The sequence below is a fragment of the Sciurus vulgaris genome (genome assembly GCF_902686455.1).
Source record: "Sciurus vulgaris genome assembly, chromosome: 7".
Classification (NCBI taxonomy): domain Eukaryota; kingdom Metazoa; phylum Chordata; class Mammalia; order Rodentia; family Sciuridae; genus Sciurus; species Sciurus vulgaris.
Window position 1 is genome coordinate 85893701 of NC_136467.1, and position 14826 is coordinate 85908526.

The 14826-nt window shown below is 34.6% G+C and overlaps 1 long non-coding RNA gene across 1 annotated transcript in view; it reads right to left on the bottom strand.

Annotated features, from left to right (window-relative positions):
- Window positions 1-4530: 4530 nt before the first annotated feature.
- Window positions 4531-14826, bottom strand: part of LOC306665210 — a 127745-nt gene continuing 117449 nt past the window's right edge. Inside the window, exon 3 of the long non-coding RNA XR_013764943.1 lies at window positions 4531-4706. This is a non-coding gene — a long non-coding RNA (uncharacterized lncRNA). The remainder of the gene's footprint in view (window positions 4707-14826) is intronic.

Consider the following 14826-nt stretch of genomic DNA (forward strand, 5'->3'; position numbering starts at 1 on the left):
TGCTAGAGGTTTGTTAGATTGGGAAGGGGTGGGGAACCCCAGATCTCATCTCATCCCCATTTCAGCTCCAAATGAAAGCAAATGAAAGAGAATACAAAAAGAAAAAGAAAGGAGACAGACCTCAATGGATGCTTTATTAAGTACTGGAGGGGCGCATTTTCAAGAGGAAAATTTTGATTAGCTACAAGGGTCTGAGTTTTATAGGGTTTAACAGGGCCACATCACAAAAGAAGTTTGTCAGATACTTTCGGCAGGCTTACTTTGGGCAGTCAAGGAAACTTTTGCAGACAGAGGACATTTCGAAAGGTCAGAGTCCTCAGTTTCCTATTTCCCCAGAGGGGTTGTAAGTTGTCACCTCCTTCATTCTCTACATATGTAATATGCACTTGGAAAAATATTAGATCATATGTATTGCCCTTTAATTAGCATTATATGTTTAATGATATAATTTCATGCTTAAAGACATAATGTTCAGTATTAAAAATACATACTTGTTCTTAAAATATTTAAAAGTGTCTTGTAAACATGCCCCCTTTGATAAAAATAACATATTTACAATTTTGATATGAATGGCAATTTTCTTTGGCTGGTATACAGCAGTCATCAGCCCCCTGGGGTAGGGGTATTTTTCCACCTACACAACTTATTTCCCTAAAACACATTGTGCTATGTTGTTCTATTCTCCAAATGTCTTCAAGCTGTGATTTTTAAAAGACAAAGACTGAAAATGAGGGGTTTTTCGTGAAGTCCTTATTAGAGATATATGGAATGCCATTCTAAGAACTCAAAAGAAGCTTTCAGAAAGTGTACTGCTAATGTTTTCAACTGAAGTACTTAAAGAAACCTTCCTAAGTAGATGGACTATGACAAGCAGAAAAATAACTTATATTTGAAACAGCAGGCCATATTGTGTATGTCAGGAGGGTTCAATAGACTGAATTAATGTATGATGTTTTTCTCTCTTCTCTCTTTAACACCTGCTGTGATGAGTTTGAAATCTGAGTATTTCTAGCTTTCAATATTAGAAGATGGTAAGTTTAAATAATAAATACTTGCTTCTCAGAGCATGTCTGTACATTTCATTGATGTTGTGTCCATGGTCTGTGTCAGTGGGAAGCGGAGAAACCCAACCAGCCATAGCAAGTGTGAGATTTAAACTACTGTCTTGGTAGAAAAAAAAATTATGTTTATGAAGGGCAAAATTATTTACTGAGGTTTGCCATATGCCTAGTTTTGAAGTAATAAATTATAAGTATTCCCTCCAGATATTATGAATTCAAAGTATCTTTAAAAACAATCATTTGACATTTCCCTGTACATATAAATATATAAACTAATGAAATTATAGGAAAAGAAGCTCCTCCCAGATCTTATTTATTTTCAAACACAATTGGCTTCATAACTCTAAATTTTTTAACTAACTGGTTAAATGTTTATAGTAAACATGCATGAGATTTTCTTTTATTTTTAAAAATAAATCCTTTGGTGGGGTGCAGTGGCACACACTTGTAATCACTGTGGCTCGGGAGGCCGAGACAGGAAGATGGTGAGTTCAAAGACAGCCTCAGCAAAAGCAAGATGCTAAGTAACTTAGAGAGACCCTGTCTCTAAATAAAATATAAAATAAGGCTAGTATTGGCTCAGTGGTTGAGTGCCCATGAGTTCAATCCCTGGTAACCCTTCCCCAAAAAAGTCAGTCTTTTATAACCAAAATTTCATAATTAAATAGAATTATGAGTATAGACATTAAATAGCATCATGGGGGAAAAAACAGTCCAGTGGAAATAAAAAAAGATTTGAAGTAAAGGAATTTATTAATTGATGCCAATTTCAAGAGCTGTTTTTTTTGTTTTTTTTTTGTTTTTTTTTTTCCAGTGACATCACCAAGTCATTGAGTCTCCATCCATAAGAATTCTGTGCTTACCACATAAATACCACTGCCCTTGTCATGGTCACCAGTTACTTCCATGTCACCACACATGGTGACCACTATTCTGTCTACATCTCACCCAGCAGATAACCATTCCTTTCCATCTTCTCCAACTTCATATCTGCAGGTTTCATTCCTCCCTCATCAGTTATTCCCTTCCATGAACCCCACATGACTTCTCCTCTATTCAATCACCATTCATTAACTCAATCTACTAACTACATGTTTTTTCTAAGTAGGCCCTTGCAATGGGTTTCATGCCTATTTATAGGATGGCTACTCCTTAAGTTGCATCATCAGCTTAGATTCAATCTGACTTCTGTACCCAACTTCTTATAAATGTCCAAAACAGAACTTTTGATTTATCCTACCTAAAAATCTTCTGCAACCAGTCCACCTTGGCAACACTACTCAGAAGGACCTCAATCCAAAGATCTTACTTTGAATTTTTCCTTGCCCTTTACTCCCTTCATCTATGAGCAATTTCTAGTGAATCAAACTTCAAATTATCATTTAAATTCATCTACTTTTATCCATTTCCACTGTTTCAACCCTTCTTCAGGCCACCATCACATCTCAAAACTGCAATATTTTTCTCCTTATTCGATAACGAACATGCCAGGCAAATAACTAGGGTGACCTATGTTCAGTAAGTCAGATCAGGTTATTCACTTGCTTAAAAAGAAAAAAATAAATCAATGCTTTCTTATTTTGGCTTAAGAGGCCATGTATGTATTAGCTCCTACTTAGCTCTCTAAAATCATGCCATGGAATGTTATCACTTTTTATTATGTCCCAATCTGTCTGGCCTTCCATTACTTAAGTGTGCTTAACTTTTTTCCAACAACAAAACTTTATACCAGCTATTCTCTTGACTTGGAAGAGTTTTTGCCCTGATCTTTGCAGATTATTTTATTATTCTCATGCAGACATTGGATTAAATTTATTTGAAAAAAACTTTTTGATGGGTAACAAATTTATAATGGATGCTCTTCGCACCACTCAATATGATACTATTTTGTTTTACAACATTTGTCACCAACTGATACCTTTATTTATTTATTTATTCATATTTTTAAATTTTGTTTGTATTCCTCAACTAGGAGACAAGTTTCAGACAGGATTCTTGATCGCTGAGTTAGTTGCCAAGAGCCAGTATCTGAAACAGGGCTTGGAACATAATATGAACACAACAAATGCTGTTGAATAACATGCAAGTTAGAATGCTGGGAGTACCCCAGGGACACTTCAATCAAGGAAAGTGGCGGTCACCTTTGGAAGCTGTTTCTGCGTATAAAATGACCTTTGGCTTTGTTAATCTTCTCTCTATCCATCTTTTAGTTGCTATGCTTACAGCCTTGGACAAATGTTTATTCCCTCTAAATGCATTTCTTTAAATAAAAAGTATGGATTTATGTTAGTTCATTTCATAAGAAAATGATTGTACACCTACTACATGCCAAGTACTGTCCTTAACACTCAAGTTACAATAGTAAACTATGTAGATGAGAATTCCTGCCTTTATGAATTTCTATTCTATTGAAAGGCATAGACCATGATTAAGAAAAATAAGCCTTGTGTACAGTTTGTAGTTGGTGGTAGGTGTTAAACATAAAATTAAAGCAGAAAAAGAGTATTGGTATCCTCAACTTTGTGGTTAGAAGAAGTGATTTTAGTGGGATTGCCATTAAAGGTGGCATTTGAGTGAAGCTATGAGTGAAAGTAACAGTGCCACCTGAGGAGAAGAGGAGACCAGTGTGGCTAGAGTGGAGTGAGCTAGCAGCCAAAATACAGGAAAGAGACTTGAAAGGGAATAGGAGGAGAAAATCACAGGAAGCCTTCTAAAGCTTTTCCCCACTGAGATGGAGCAGCAATGGGGGACAGTATGAATGGAGGAGGACCATAATCTGACTTCCCCATTAATGAACATCTCTGTGACTGCTGTCTTGAGAACAGAGGGTAGAAAAGCCAGGGTAAACGCATGGAGAATAGTTAGGGGACACACCATCTCTACCTTATAGATTTTAGTGGCTGCATGTGAAAGGTAATATGTGCCACCAGTTCTTGATGGGTCCCTTCCCCCACTCCTGTGAATGTTTAGGTTAGACTGCATTAGAGTGATGGCTAGCACTCCCCAATTCAATAGCCAGTCACAGAATTCATACTCTCAGAAGGAGAAAAAAAAAAAAAAGGAAAAAAGAAACGGAAGATGGGGAGCGAGAAACAAAGATTCAATATGTTAATATTATAGGCCCAAATGGAATACTCAAATGAACATACCTAAAAATGAAAAAGAAATGTAACTTCAAAACCAATTTATGTTTTATAACTATGTAGAAACACAAAATATTTCACATGTACTTAATGTATGTACTTAAAAGAGTACTGCAAAATAGATTCCAGCAACAGAAACACTGCTCCATTGTATTTTATTTATCTGAACAATATCACAACTCTGACATATATATTTATGTCATAAATATATGTGATATATAGAATATTACACATACAGAATTAATTTTCCATTTAGTAAACCTAGATTTTTGCTACTTCCTGCAAAGAAGTAAAAGCAAAATCTTTTAATCAAAATAAACTCTCTTTCTTAGAAAAGTATTGAAATAAGACTGCATATAGGTCACTGAGCTTTGGTTTTTATTTATCAGGTTGGCATTGATGCGGTCCATTGCAGATAATAAGTAAGGGCAACATTGATGAAGGGAGAGCAAGGTCGTTCTTTGTAAGCCAGTTATCTGGACAGCTTTCAAGATAGAGGAAACTGAAACAAAATGCAAAAATAATGAAAATGAAATGAGAAAATGTTTATATATATATTAATTTTTCAGAGAATATTTTGACATTTGCCATAAAAAGCAAGCAACCATTATTGAATATTCACATAACAAGCATATTTTGGTGCTCTTATTTTAGAGGTATATAGTCATATTTTCAGACTGTGTTTTATACAGAAGCCTCTTAGCCAAAGAAGGTCATTACATATTCACTGTTTTGAAAGCTTAGTGGAACTCTTCTAAACACATTTTTGGAATTGAGGATGCTCAAAGTCACATCTCCCTTCAATGGTGAATAAGCACAATGACATTTTAATCACATTGGCAGCCTCCACCATTGTATAAAAGTCTACTCTATACCCAGGTAAAGTAAAACATGCTCTGAGAATAGTTTTGTATTATTTATGATGTTAAGAAAATATAATTAAAAACAGAATATCCTCCCAAACCAGAAACCTTCTCCATGAAGGTGGTAGGGAAAAAAAATCCTTTGGTGAATAAGTATTAAAATAGAATTCAATGCACAGCACAGGCAAGCTGGTAAAGATGGCACAGAGGAAGTTCCCCAACCCTCCAGCCAGTCTAGCAGATGCATTCCACCACAACACCTGTTCCTTAGAGCAACAATAATCAGTCCTTAGATGAGAGTCTTGGAAATAACCCATATTACACAGTTATCTAAATTCACCTGATATTTACAGTGATCATCTGTGTTAGTTAATTGGCTTTATACAAAGGAAAAATCACGTTCTCATATCTTTATGAAAGCAGGTAACTTCACAACATTGGAGTCAACTAAAGATAGGCTCTTTCCCTCCTGCTGAGACTGAGTGATAGGGACACTGTGTTCTTGGATACTCACCTTTAAAGAATATGGTTCCCAAATCCTTCAGAAAAGCATTCCTGAGTCTTTTAAGTGACAAATCACTTCTCTAGGTTTCAAAAGGAATTGTGTATATGTCAAAAAGAGGAGAAAGTACTAAAAAGTACACAACTTTTCTAAAGTAAATAAGAAAAAGCAGGGAGAGAAAATTCTTATCCTCAACAGGGAGAATTAAGCTTCTTATTTTTAATTTGTATTTGTCCTTATTATGACTGAATGTGATATAAGGCAAACTTGCCTATAGAGAAATAAAGTTGTTCCTACCTGGAAATGTACAGAGTTCAAGCAGAAAATGTTTTGTAAGCAGTGATTCAGTTGTATATCACACTACTATATTTCCTTAATTGAAAAACCAATTAATCGTAAAGGATTCCTATTTCTAGCTCAGTACTTTTCCTTTAATACCTAAAATATAAAACTTTTTGGTTAAGATTAAGCCTATATTTCTCGGTCTTTTCTCTTCTGCCTATAAAATTTAGGCCACTTCAAAAAACCTCAGCATTTAGATCATCTTTCTAATTCTTCATAATGTACAATTAAAGTCAAAAACTGCAGGAACACTTTTGGTTTACTCATTTGGACCTGAGTGTAATAACTGAAGAAGGAAAAAAGAAGGAGCTGCAAAATAAAAGCAAAAATAGAGAACTGAGGTCATGATTTGGTGGTGGTTGCCAAAACCAACTGAAACAGTCTTGCCCTGTGTTTGGTTGAGGGGAAATGCAATCAGTGGTGGAGAAATCCTTTCCCATGTTCCCGTGTGCCTGGTCCCAGGTTGTCGTGCCACAGTGGTGAGGCCCCATGCCTTTCATCTTCCATTCTTCTTCTCTGGGGTCATTGGATTGCTCCCGGGGGCACAGTCTCACACTGCCTCTGTCCTCTAGTTTTCTCATTCTTCCCTTGGTGCTTTCTCTCTGCAGGCTCAATTTGAACGGAAACTAAACCCACCAGACATTCACAGTCAATTAGCAAGTAATAAGAAGCTATCAGGCTAAAAAAATACTAAATGGTCTTTGAAAGCAGTGATGAGGATATGTATTAAAATGTAATACTTCAGTCCAGCTTTTGTCCCAAGTATATTAGCTTCTATTATCTGTTTTCAGGAGTGAGAATGGAGAGCGACTAAGGAGAGGAGTGTAAGCGAATGCAGCAGTGCAGCAGAGAGTAAAAAACCTGAGCATTTCACCTGTCTTTACGAAGCTGCTGACTGGTAGGAGTACAACTCCGATCATTTGAACACAGCATGAAAGGATGGCATCATTAGGTTCAATATTTATTTTTCATTTTACTGATATCCCATCTTATTTGTTACAAAAAAAAAAAATTCAGGGGTATTATGGACTTTAATCGGGTAATATTTCTCTTTTTCCTATATTTTTTTGGCTACAGGTATATATCTGTACCATCTTTAAAGGTCAGATTCTAAATTAAGGTAGAGCAGAAAAACTGACTTCTCACAGGTTGCACATGGCTGTTGCACAAATTTTCTTTGGCAGATGCAATGTTTTTAGAAAAACTGAATTAAAATCCCTTCAGGCAGTGCAGGGAAAGATCTCTGCAGTCCTCACTCTCTGCTGTTGTTTTGCACTCAGCCTGATTCCCACATTAGTTTATCTGCTTGGCTTATAGAAATTTCAGGTAGAAACCTCACCATCCTTCACAAATTTGGATGAGATAAGAAAGGGTGTTCGAGGCTACGATACATTTCTATTTGTTCCATATCCATGTGTTTACACAGGTATTAGGACTTTTCAAGTTTTCATGCCTCATATTCTCCATCTCAGTTTACCAGTTAGTTAAAAGTTAATACTTTGTAATTCTAATTTAACTTCATTATAACCCATCTAACTTTTCTTGTTATCTATTCAGGAAGGTAGTAAACTATCAACTTTATGTCTCCAAAATAAGGCATAATCATTAAAGATGTAATTTGAGATTATATGTATATTTAAGAATTAGATGAACTAAACAATTTCCTTTTATCTATTAATCAAATAGCTTTTCTTATATCCTGAAGGCTACACTTGTTTTTTATATATATATATATATATATATATATATATATATTTCTTTTTTTCTGTTTATCATGGAATGCTTTAATTTCATTTTGAACTCTGTAGGAAACATTTTTGCTGGGTACAGTAGTATTCATTGGCACCTTATTTCTTTTGCAATTTTTTAATATATTAATCCAAACTCTCTTGTCTTTCAGAGTCTGTGTTGAAAATAAGCATTGGAATTTGATTTGGTTTACCTCAAAATGTAACCATTCATTTTGTCCATGTACCATAAAAATCATTTATTCAACAATTAAAGCATTTTAATATAATGTGCATTGCAGTAGATCTATTGTAATTCAGTTGATTTGGAGTTTTATCAGCATCTTCTTTTGAATTTATATATCATTACTAAAAATTGGACAATTTTTCAAGTTCTTTCTTTGGAATTTTTGTTTATCCTGGTAGTTTGTATTTTGGAGTATTCATTAACCCTAATGGTTCTTCAACTTTGTTTCTAGAATATTCTTTCATGGTATCTTCACATCTGTAACTTACGGTCAACTTTAGATATATGATTATAGAGTATGTCTTTTATTCCTAAAAAAAACTATATTCAAATTAGTCTAATCTGGGCTGGAGTAGTGAATCTATTGGAGAATCCATCACAATCATATATAAATAAATAAATAAAATTAAACAATTCATTTCCAAATTATATATATATGCATATATATATATTAAAGTGGTGTAATCTATTGGTTATGCTACATATTGCATTTTTTCTATCAATAATTTGTAATGATTCTACTTTCGATTTTAAAAATTTTAATTGCAAAATTGTTTTATTTGTAATCATTTAATAAACATTACTGTGGAGTTTATTTTGATATACTATGCAAATCTGAAGTATGTCTTATTCTAATAAGGATCTCATTGTTATATGTTCTATGTGGCATTTTGCTGCTCATATATTCATATATGAACATAGGAAAATTATGTCTGATTCATTCTATTGTCTTTCCTATTCCTATTCTCATTTCCTCATTTCCTTTTGTCTAATCCATTCTATTATCCCCTTCTTTTGTGTGTCTGCATAAACATATCAGAGAATATTTGGAATCTGCCTATTTTAGCTTGGCTTATTTTGCTCAGCATTATAGTATGCAGTTTTATTGATTTGCAAACAAATGACATAAGTTCGTTTTTCTTTTTGGTCAAGTTTCAATCCATAATGCACATATACCATATTTTTCTTTATTCATTCATCCATTGAAGGCACCAATTTTGTTCCGTAAGTTGGTTGTTTTGAATCGAGCTGCTATAAATATCAACAGGGAAACAACACTGTAGTTTGCTAATTTCACTTCGTTTTGGTATGTACTGAGGAGTGAAATATCTGAATCAAATTGTGGTTCGAATCTATGTTCTCTGAAGTATCTTCATACTGTTATCCATAGTAGTTGTACCAAGTTCAAGTCCCACCCGCGATGTATGAGTTTATCTTTTTCCCAACATCCACACCAACATTGTTTCTTTTATCCTTGATAACTGCCATCATGACAGGAGTGAGAAAATTCTCAGCATTGTTTTAAACTGAATTTATAAAATTACAGAGATATTGGTCTTCTTTATTTATTTGAAAATCATTTGTATTATTTTTTGTGATGTGTCTTTTGCTTTCTTTTGTCCACTGATTGATTAGGTTATTTATTATTATTTTTTGGTGTTATTTGATTTTTGTAAATCTTGAATATTAATGCTCTATCTGAGGTTCAGTAATCAAATATATTTTCCAAATCTGTACACTCTCTCTAAATACTCTTGTTTCCTTTGCCATGAAGAGGTTTTTAATTTAATTTCTGTTTTTTATTTTGTCATTGATTTCTACTTTCAGTCCATTATGATCTGATAGAACACAAGGCAGTATCTCTATTTTTTTTGTATTTCCTCTGGGCTGCTTTGTGGCATAACCTATGGTCTATTTTTGAGAAGGTTCCATGTGCTACTGAGAAGAGAGTGAATCTGCTTGTTGATGGATGGAATATTCTATATATGTCTATTAAGTCTAGGTTATTAATTGTGTTATTGAGTTCTATGGTTTCTTTGGTTGTTTTGTTTGGAAGATCTATCTAGTGGTGACAGTGGTTCATTAAAGTCACCCAGAATTATTGTGTTGTGGTCTATGTGATTCTTGAAATTGAGAAGGATTTGTTTGATGTACAGGGATGCACCATTGTTTGGGGCATAAATATTTACTCTAGTTATGTCTTCCTGATTTATGGTTACCTTAAGCAGTATGTAATGACCTTCTTTCTCCCTTCTGACTAACTTTGGCTTGAAGTCCACTTTATCTAATATAAGTATGGAAACCCCCGCTTTTTTACTGAGTCCATGTGCGTGGTAGGTTTTTTTCCCATCCTTTCACCTTTAGTCTGTGGTTGTCTTTTTCTATGAGATGAGTCTCTTGCGGGCAGCATATTGTTGGGTCTTTCTTTTTAATCCATTCTGCCAGTCTGTGTCTTTTGATTGATGACTTTAGGCCATTAACATTCAGGGTTATTATTGAGATATGATTTGTATTCCCAGTCATTTGGGCTTATTTTTGGTTTGTAAGTTGGCTTGGTTTCTCCTTTGAGTGCTTTTTCTCTAAGGTAGTTCCTCCCTTTGCTGACCTCCATTGTTGTTTTTCACTTCCTCCTCATGGAATATTTTGTTGAGAATATTCTGTAGCACAGGCTTTCCATTTGTAAATTCTTTTAACTTTTGTTTATCATGGAAGGATTATTTCATCTTCAAATCTGAAGGTTAGTTTTGCTGGGTACAGGATTCTTGGTTGGCAACCATGTTCTTTCAGAGCTTGAAATATGTTGTTCCAGGCCCTTCTAGCTTTTAGAGTCTGGCTTGAGAAGTCGGCTGCTATCCGTATTGGTTTCCACCTATATGTAATCTGATGCTTTTCTCTCACGGCCTTCAAAATCCTATCTTTACTTTGAATATTATGCATTTTCATTATAATGTGCCTTGGTGTGGATCTGTTGTGATTTTGTGCATTGATGTTCTGTAAACCTCTTGTATTTGATTTTCCATTTCATTCTTCAGGTTTGGGAAATTTTCTGATATTATTTCATTGAATAGGTTGTTCTTTCCTTTGGTTTGTATCTCTGTGCCTTCCTCAATTCCAATAATTCTTAAATTTGGTCTTTTCATGATGTCCCATAGTTCTTGGAGATTCTGTTCATGATTTCATACCATGTTCTCTGTTTGGGCAACTTTATTTTCAAGATTAAATATTTTATCTTCATTGTCTGAGGTTCTGTCTTCCAAGTGGTCTAGTCTTTTGGTGATGCTTTCCATTGAGTGTTTTATTTGGTTTATTGTTTCCTTCATTTCAAGGATTTCCATTTGGTTTTGTTTGAGAATCTCTATTTCTTTATTGAAATGATCTTTTGCTTCCTGCAGTAAGTCTTTCAGCTTATTGGTATATTATCATTCATTGCCTGCATTTGCTCTCTTACTCATCCTTTGCTTCACGAATCATCTTAATCATGTATAATCTGAAGTCCTTTTCTGACATTTCTTCTAACATACTGTCATTGGATTCTATTAATATAGAATCTAGATTTGTTTGTATCATTTTCTTCCCTTGTTTTTTCATGTTGTTCATGTATCTTCCCCTCTAGCAGTGCAGATCTGGGGTATTGCAGATTTCCCCCTGTAGGGTTATAGTGGCCCTATAAGTTTCCAAAACCTCTCCTTTAAGGGGAGATCAATATTAGCAGTGCCCAATTCAGACACTATGCAATCCTAGACCAAATAGCCCCTATGAGGAACAATAATAAAATTGTCATAATAAACAGGAGTTCAAATATTATCTTCAGTAAAACAAACAGACTTGCAATAAGGTCTGCAGTTCTAATGGAGGACAAAGAGGATGCAGAGGGATGTAGAATGTAGCTGTTAATGGGATAAGAAAAGAATATACAGAAGTTCTAGATAATAGAAAGGGTGAGAGTGTAATCAAAAGAAATTGGATGTTAGCATGCTAAAAAGGGAGAAAGAAACTCTGAGGGAACAGGTAAACAAAAGGAAAAGAGAGCAAGAAAAGTAAAGAAATAAAAACTTATTTTTTTCAATAAGGAGAAAAAAGAAAATCTATAGTATAACAGTCATATAGTAATGAAACCTCCCAGAGTTCAGTAGCCTGATGCATGAGGGGTACCTGACAATGAGCTTCAAGTCTCCAGCAGGTGTCTCAGGATGGGATTTGCCCCACCTAATGATCGGAGCTCTGGCTTCCAGGATTATCCAGGATGGCCACTCTGGTTTCGAAATGTGTTGGCAAATGAGGAGCTGCATATCAGGGTGCGGATGTGGTCAGCTGGAGGTCCTGTAGGCGGGATGCGATTGGTCAGGCAGGGGTCCTGGAAGTTGGGTGTGTTTGGTGTGGTTGTGGGATCCTGGAGGTCGGGTGCAATCAGTCAGTCTGGGGTACCAGTGATAGAGCGCGGTCAGTTGGTCTGGGTGTCCTGGCAGCAGGGAGCAGTCAGTCAATGTGAGGGCCCCAGAGGCAGGGAGTGATTCATAGGGCTGAGGGATCCTGGAGACATGGCTCAGTCAGTCTGGCCAGGGGCCCTACAGGGCACAGCTGTTGTCTCAAAATGGCGGCAGCCACGCGTAATCAAACCTGCAGGTACTGTAACAGTGAACTTCCAGGCAACAGTAGGCAGCTGGTGCTCCACTGGTGGTAGGCAATCAGTTTTCTAACTGTTGTCAGATGATTGGGAGGTGAACCTCATGCATTGGGTGATTGATAGGTGAAAGGCAGGCGATGGACAGGCGAGGGCAGGCAAATAGTGGATGATAGATGCCTGACTTGTTATGTATTTTAACAACTGAAATGCAGAATTATAAATTCCTGTGTGAAGCAGTGTAAGGTACAGGCCTCTCTGTTTCTTCTATCTATGCAAATGACCTACCTGTGCCCCTTTATCTCTAAATACTCAGGGTTTGGTACTCACTTTGCACTGTACCATTCTATTTTTATCTTTTCCCATTTTCTTTTTCATCCTCAGATACTGCTGTTCATTCACTTAAAGTGAATTTTATTCTCCACTTTTCAAATTCTCATCCTTCTAACTCAAGTTGGACACTACTTTTTTTCTCTGAAAAGTTACACCTAACTAATGTTATACTAAGGGTTGTCACCTTCTATTTTAAATTCAGAATTCTTTATATAAGTTATTTTGAAATAATGTCCCAGATGTTTTATATCTATTTTCACTAATTCTGAATTAGAGATATTTCCTTGAGGACAATAGCTACTATCTACTATTTTCTTAGTTACTCTAATTTTTAGGTTATTCTACAACATATACATTTTATATTCTTTCCTGCAATCTTGTAAACCATCAGCATGATACAAATATTTGAACTATTAAAGCTCCTTGTCTTCTAAACCACTGCTTATACTAGGAAAAGCATAAAAATAATTTGTCAGGTCAGAGATCCTGATTTGTAATTTAGTAAGCATCACTACTCATGAGGTAGTGATGTTTAAGGTAGTCTAAGTTAAACTTTTTTTTTTTTACTTCTAATATTTTCAATTTATGATGGGTTTATCAGAATGTAAGACCATTCTTAGTTGATGAGCATCTATATTCTACATACAGATTTATAACTAAGTTGCATAGTGACACAGCATAATGTAAATGTTACAATTCTTATCAAGTTAAAACCGAGCACAAAAACTATAGTTAAAAATTGAGTTTGTATGAGGTAATAATGTTATTTTTGTCAACCATTATATCAGAATTTATTAATATAACCTAAAATTTAAATGTGTGGTTAAAAATGAGTCAAATTCTATGGCTTTTTTTCTTAACTTTGAGAGTGATTTTAAGAAATAATATCAATTTAATTTTTTTATCTTGTCAATTTAAAGTTTATGTCTTAAATTATACTTTCAATACTCATGAATGTTTTTGTAAAACTGCAATACAATTATATAGTTTTTAAAAAAAAAAATAACAAAATAATCAATTGTGTCAAAGAGATTTTAGCTGCATTCATAACTAAGAAGTTTGAACATTCTCAGAAGAGCCGTATATAATTACCTAGGCTTATTTTTTAAGTCTTCTGTGACAAACTTTTATTTCTTCTAAATCTAGTTTTATCCATGCCCCATGGATTATCATTGCACAGATTCAGATTTTTAAGTGACCTAATAAAAATATCTGTACTCTTTCTCCAACTTTGTCATCTACTAAGCAAATCCAGAATTTAAATTCCCATATTGAAAATGAGCATTTTGAAAATTTTCAAAGCAAACTAATGCTCAATTCAACACAGCTTGTGATTATCTAATATATGTACATATATATCACATTATATATTATATGTAAAAGAATGATAATTTTTAATTTATTAAATGTTATTTTCTTAGTCACATCTATTATTGTCTTGTAATAAGCAAATAACATCTTGTTTTTTTTTTTTTTTTTTGGCCATGTTTGAAATCTGCATAAGTGTTCACTATAGTATTCAAATTTGTTACCATTCCTACCAAATGAAGACATTCCTGTAATTACGCTCATAAAATTGTTTGACCCACTAATGTTAGATGTTGCATCACTGAACACTGAACCATGCATTCAACTGCCACATGGCACTATATTTTCTCATTTGCATATAGTCTCTGTTCTGCAACACTGGTAATTATAGATTTTTAAATTCAAATTATAAATCTGAATATGTAATTTGATTGTTTAACTGACATTTAGCTTTCTTCCTGTATGCCTGAAATACACAGGCAAAATCTAACATTCTTGCATGTTTTTCCTCTATATCCCAATAGTTTGAAAGATAGAAAACACAGAATATTTTGAAATAGAACAAAGTAACCTCAGAGCATCAGGGTTGGTTCTACATGAGACCATCTAGATGTCTATGGTATTACATTAAGACCACAAAGTTAAACATCGTTCTTTTAGTTTAAAATAATATTACCTAGCCAGGAATGGTGGCACACACTTGTAATCCCAGCAGCTGAGGCAGGAGGATCTCAAGTTCCAAGCCAGCCTCAGAAACAGCAAGGCACTAAGCAACTCAGTGAGACCCTGTCTCTAAATAAAACACAAAATAGGAGCAGGATGTGGCTCAGTGGTTGAGTACCCCTGAGTTCAATTCCTGGTATAAATAGATAAACAAATAAATAATATTACTTAAGAA